At 40.9% G+C, this 5071-nt stretch overlaps 1 pseudogene; it reads left to right on the top strand.

The window, feature by feature from the left end:
• The first annotated feature begins 77 nt into the window (after window positions 1–77).
• On the top strand, window positions 78–4727 carry LOC111747710 (protein DEK-like; annotated as a pseudogene).
• The last annotated feature ends 344 nt before the right edge of the window (window positions 4728–5071 follow it).

The raw sequence follows: 5071 nt of genomic DNA, 5'->3' as shown, positions 1-5071 counted from the left end.
ACTAGGCATTTGCTTATTCATAACAGAGCAGCCCAAACTGTTGGCAGCATCTACCAAAGCTGAGCATAGTATGTAATGTTATCATACAATCACTTTGTGTCACCCAGCAAATCTGTTCCTAGGTATATGCTCAGCAGGGATTGGTATGTATGTGTTATCAATAGACATGTACAAGAAGGTTTATAGCAACAGTATTTGTAATAGCCCCAAGTTGTAAGTAACCCATGCCCAACACCAGTAGAATAGATAGTTGTGGTATGTTCATACAGTGGAATATTATACAGCAATGAAAATTGAACTGCTAGTAAATATTGATAATCTCACAAATATAATATTGGGCAAAGAAATTAAACAAAAGAGTACATACTGTATGGTTCCAATTATATAAAGTCCAAAAATCAGCAAAATTGTGATACAGGAGGTTGAGTTAATGGTTCCCTTTGCAGAGGGTGTAGCCATTGGCTGAGAGGGAACAGGAGGGCTTCTGGGGTGCTGGTAATATTCCTTTTTTTCCGAGTGTTGGTTATATAGGTGTGTTCATTTTATGAAAGTTCATTAAGCTCTACATTCAGGTTTTTTTACTTTTCTGAAAGTATGGTATACTTTAATAAGTAAGTTTATTTAAAAAAGGAGGGGGGCTCAGCCCATAGGTTCCTGCCTCGGGAACCCGTGACAGCGGGCAGAGCAGGAGGGAACCCACCCTAGGGAGGGAGCGCTGCTGTCCCAGCTGCGGGAGGAGGCAACTTGGAGGATCAGTTTGCTGCAGTCCACTGGTCACAGTCTTTTCCACCTGGCACCATGGTGCCTGGCAAGGGTATGACCCTAGGGCGCCTCCAGGATCAAGACCTCAAGCTTCCTCCCCACCCGCAGGTCAACAACAGCATGTCCTCCTCAGCCCCCGCTGCAGAAGGAGAGGGAACCCCCTCCCAGCCCACCTCCGAGAAGGACCCTGAGATGCTCTCATGAGAAAGGAAAGTGAAGAGGAGGATGAGGACAAGGAGGAGGAGGAAGAAAAAGAGTCTCACTGTGAAAGGCAAGAGAGAACAAAGTAGAGAGGCAGGCAATGCAAGTCTCTTCCTGACAGAACCATTTACACTTGCACAGGGCATCCTCATTAAAGAAGAATGTGGGTCAGTTCGATGGCTTTCCATTTGAAAAAGGAAGTGCCCAACATAAAAAGAAGGATGAAATGTTGAAAAAATTCAGAAATGCCATGTTAAAGAGCATCTGCAGAGTTCTTGATATGGAGAGATCAGGTGTAAATAGTGAACTGGTGAAGCGGCTCTTGACTTTCTTAATGCATCCAAAGCCTTCTAGCAAACCATTGCCAAAATCCAAAAACACTTCCAGTAAAGGCAGCAGTAAGGAACAGAACAGCTCTAGAGTGGCAAGGAAGGCTAAGCGAACCAAATGTCCTGAGATTCTGTCAGATGAATCTTGTAGTGATGAAGATGCCAAGAAAAACCAGGAAGAATCTTCAGATGATGAAGATAAAGTGAAGAGGAGCAGCCACCAAAAAAGACATCTAAAAGAGAAAAACCTAGACCAGAAACCACTTCTAAAAGTAAAAAATCCATAAACAGTGCTAATGTTAGGAAGGCAGATAGCAACATCACCAAGAAGAATCAAAACAGCCCCCAAAAAGAAAGTGAATCTGAGGATAGTTCAGATGATGAACCTTTAATTTAAAAATTGAAGAAATCTCCCACAGCTGAAGAGTTAAAGGAAACAGTAAAGGAATTATTGGCAAATGCTGACTTAGAGGAAGTCACAGTGATTTAACTGAAAGAATGGAGTTCCTAAAAACAATGGTTTAAGAGCTAATTTCTTGAGATAGAAGTTAGAGACCGATGACGTGGCTTGCGTGGATTTGAAGATCTGATTTATACCAGCAAAGAGAATGTATTTCCTTTTCTAAATCCTTGTTAACCCGTTGTGTTGGAAAAATTCATCGCTGACCTTTTGATCTTGACTGTTATGTAAATCTGACTTTGCCGTTTTAAATTCCATTTCTCTGCAGTGTTTAGTTTAAAATCTTGCATGGCAGAAATTGTTCCTTGCTTTTATAGTGGTATTTTGTGCATTTGGGATTTCTTTCTATAAGGTCATAGATTCTCGACCCGTTGTGGTTTTTAGTGTGCTTAATATTGCTTCAGACATAATACTTTTAATCAAGAAGAACAAAAGCTGTTACTACTCCTGGCATCTGTGCACGCAGCGAGCCTCGCAGTATTTAGTGGACGAAATATTCTGAATAGACACCTCTTCTGTCAGTCTGAAGTGTGTTCATCGTAATAAAAACATGCAGGCTACACAGCTGTCAGATGCCAAGTCTGGACTTCTCTCCTGCATACGTATATATAGGTCCAGTTGTCAGCATGACAGAAGTGACATACTATTTCTATATTTTTAAAAACATGTATATGGAGTTTTTTTTCATTCCTTTTGTGCAGATCAGTTTTTAAACTCACGTAGGTAGGAATTTTTATAAACTATGAAATATCAGTGTTCAGCCAGATGGGTATGATAGCAGTGAACGTCGAAATTCAGTGAAGACAACACTGAAGGGACAGTTCTGCTTTGCCTTCAAAGTGTCATCAATTGGTAGTTTTAGTGCTAACTCTGCAAAAATGTCTATAGAAACATTTTATATTAAGGACAGACCAATATCAACACAGAACAACTTCAAAAACTTGGGGAGAGTGTGAGATTAAGTACGAGCACCCTTGGCTGAGAGTAAATGAACTGATTTTTATTAACTGCTTTGCCTGTATAAGATGCTGATCTTCACAGGAACCCTGGCCACCTTCATAATGATGATAGAAGTAGGAGGTATAATGCCAACAGAAGGTAATGTGTAGACACCAGTGGATGTCTCTGACAAAGTGTTTTTCAAAAGTGATCATAAATGTGTTTTCTCATTAAAGAAATTTAGTGTATTTGTGGAATCAGGGCTGTTGGGTTTTAAATTTTGGCCAATCAGAATTCTAGGTGATCAACATATGGACCACTCCTCAGTTAGACTAAAATTATCTTCTATATTGACTGTCTTAGTTTGTTAAATAATCTGCCTCTGAATTTTAAAATAAAACGTCCTTCTTATGAGAAATTAAGATAAAAATAGCTTTGGACCATAGAACAGAAATGTGTAAAAATGTTATATATTGAATGTTAACAGGTACTGTCACAGGTTTTGCTTTGTTTCTTGATAAAGACATTAGGGAAAGGCAAAGTTAATACAAATGAGTGAAATAAGCAAGTAAATGAGACCCAAGAATTGGCCTTTCATTTCAAATATTTAATTTGTTCTTATAAACCTTGTCAATAATTAAAAAAAAAAAAAAACCCTACAGGTGACATAGTCATTAAGAATACAGGTTCTAAACCTATGTTTCAGTCTGCTCACTCAATAGTTATATCACCCCAAATATATTGTCTTGTTCTTTTAGTTTTCCCTTCTTCAAAATAGGGATAATAATAGTATCAATTAGAAAGTCACTTGCTGTCATCAGTTCTGACTCATGGCGACGTCACTTGTGTCCGAATGGACCTGTGCTCCATAGTGTTTTCAATGGCTGATTTTTTGGAAGTAGATCACCAGGCCTTCCGAGGAGCCTCTTGGGCAGGCTCAAACCTACACCTTTCAGTTAGCAGCCAAGTGTGTTAACTGTTTGCACCAGCTGGGGACTCCTCACAAGGACTCCTGGCAACACATAGGGCTATTTTTAAGATGAAATGAGACAAAGCATCTACAAGGCCTAGCACAGTGCCTGGTACATAACAAATGCTCACAAATGTTTGTTCTTGTTTTCGTTGGTAACAATCATATCACAGTCCTTTCTAACAGCACTGCCTGTCCTGTACTGCCTTAGTAGCAAAGAGCCTTAGCAGAAAAGAGTTAGGAAAGGCAAACCCCGAGCTTCCTTTGGAAAAGACCCAGACCAGGCCCATTGCCGTCGAATCGATTCCAACTCCTTGCAACCCTATAGCACAGAGTAGACTGCCCCAAAGAGTTTCCAAGCAGCACCTGGTGGATTCGAACTACTGACCTTTTGGTTAGTAGCCATTGCACTTAACCATTATGCCACCAGGGTTTCCATGCCTTTGGAAAAGGGAGCTTGGAAATGAGATCCAAGTGCAGAAACTGTCGGGTTTTGCAAAAGGTATTTGTGAAAGCCTCCCTGTTTAACTGTGATGGGGAGGAAGGAAGGTGGTGAAATTAGAGAAACACACTTCCCTGGAACAACCATTTACCTCTGACATCAAAGTGAGGCCTGTCGTCAGCGCGGGAGTCCCGGAACCGACGCTCAAAACGCTTCCATGTGCTGAGAGTCAAGTAAGAGATTTTTTTTTTTAAGGCCTTGCTTGGGTGCTGCCTATTGAGATAGTTTTCAGCTGCTTCAGAGTATTTTTGGCCGACACCTTTATCTGCAGTAATGAGTCACGTGAGAGTGAGTACATTAGGGCTAGTGGCCAGGCCCCTCTGTTCCTTGGCCGGCTGAGTAACGGAGAAGCCGGTTCCTGAGAGACCTGCAAATAATTGCGCTGTGAAGCGGATGGTCAGAAAAGTGACTGTAAAAGTAGCACCTCTTTACCATCCATATTTACTCCATATGTGTCTCGAGCACCATTTATTTCATTTGCTGACCAAAAGTTGGATTTTTACTACCTCAACCCCACAGGGCCAAGGTTGGTTGGAAGTTACAGTCAACCTATAAAAGGCAGTTCTAAATGGAAGAAGAAGAAAAAAAAAAAAAAAAAGGTGATCCAGAAATACGTGCTGTTACCAAAGCCGAGCTACCAATCTGAATTTCAGACACAGGCTCCAGAGGCAGTGAAGAGACTCGCTTCGGCAAATCAAGCTTATTGTGATCAGGGCGTCGTGGCAGAAAATTTCCGAATAACCTGAAACTCACATTGTTGCTCTCAAGTCTCAGATCTCACGCTATGGTGTTAAAGTATTTTTCAAGTCCAGGTAATAGCACTTATTTCCTGCATAATAAATTTTAAGTCTGGTTAATTCCCCCCGATCATCCGGACGTGGAGTGGCGTGAACAAATTAAAACAGGTG

The sequence above is a fragment of the Loxodonta africana genome, chromosome 4, assembly GCF_030014295.1.
Source record: "Loxodonta africana isolate mLoxAfr1 chromosome 4, mLoxAfr1.hap2, whole genome shotgun sequence".
NCBI lineage: Eukaryota > Metazoa > Chordata > Mammalia > Proboscidea > Elephantidae > Loxodonta > Loxodonta africana.
Note: the sequence above shows the minus strand (reverse complement) of the source record. Positions and strands in the feature narration are given on the sequence as shown.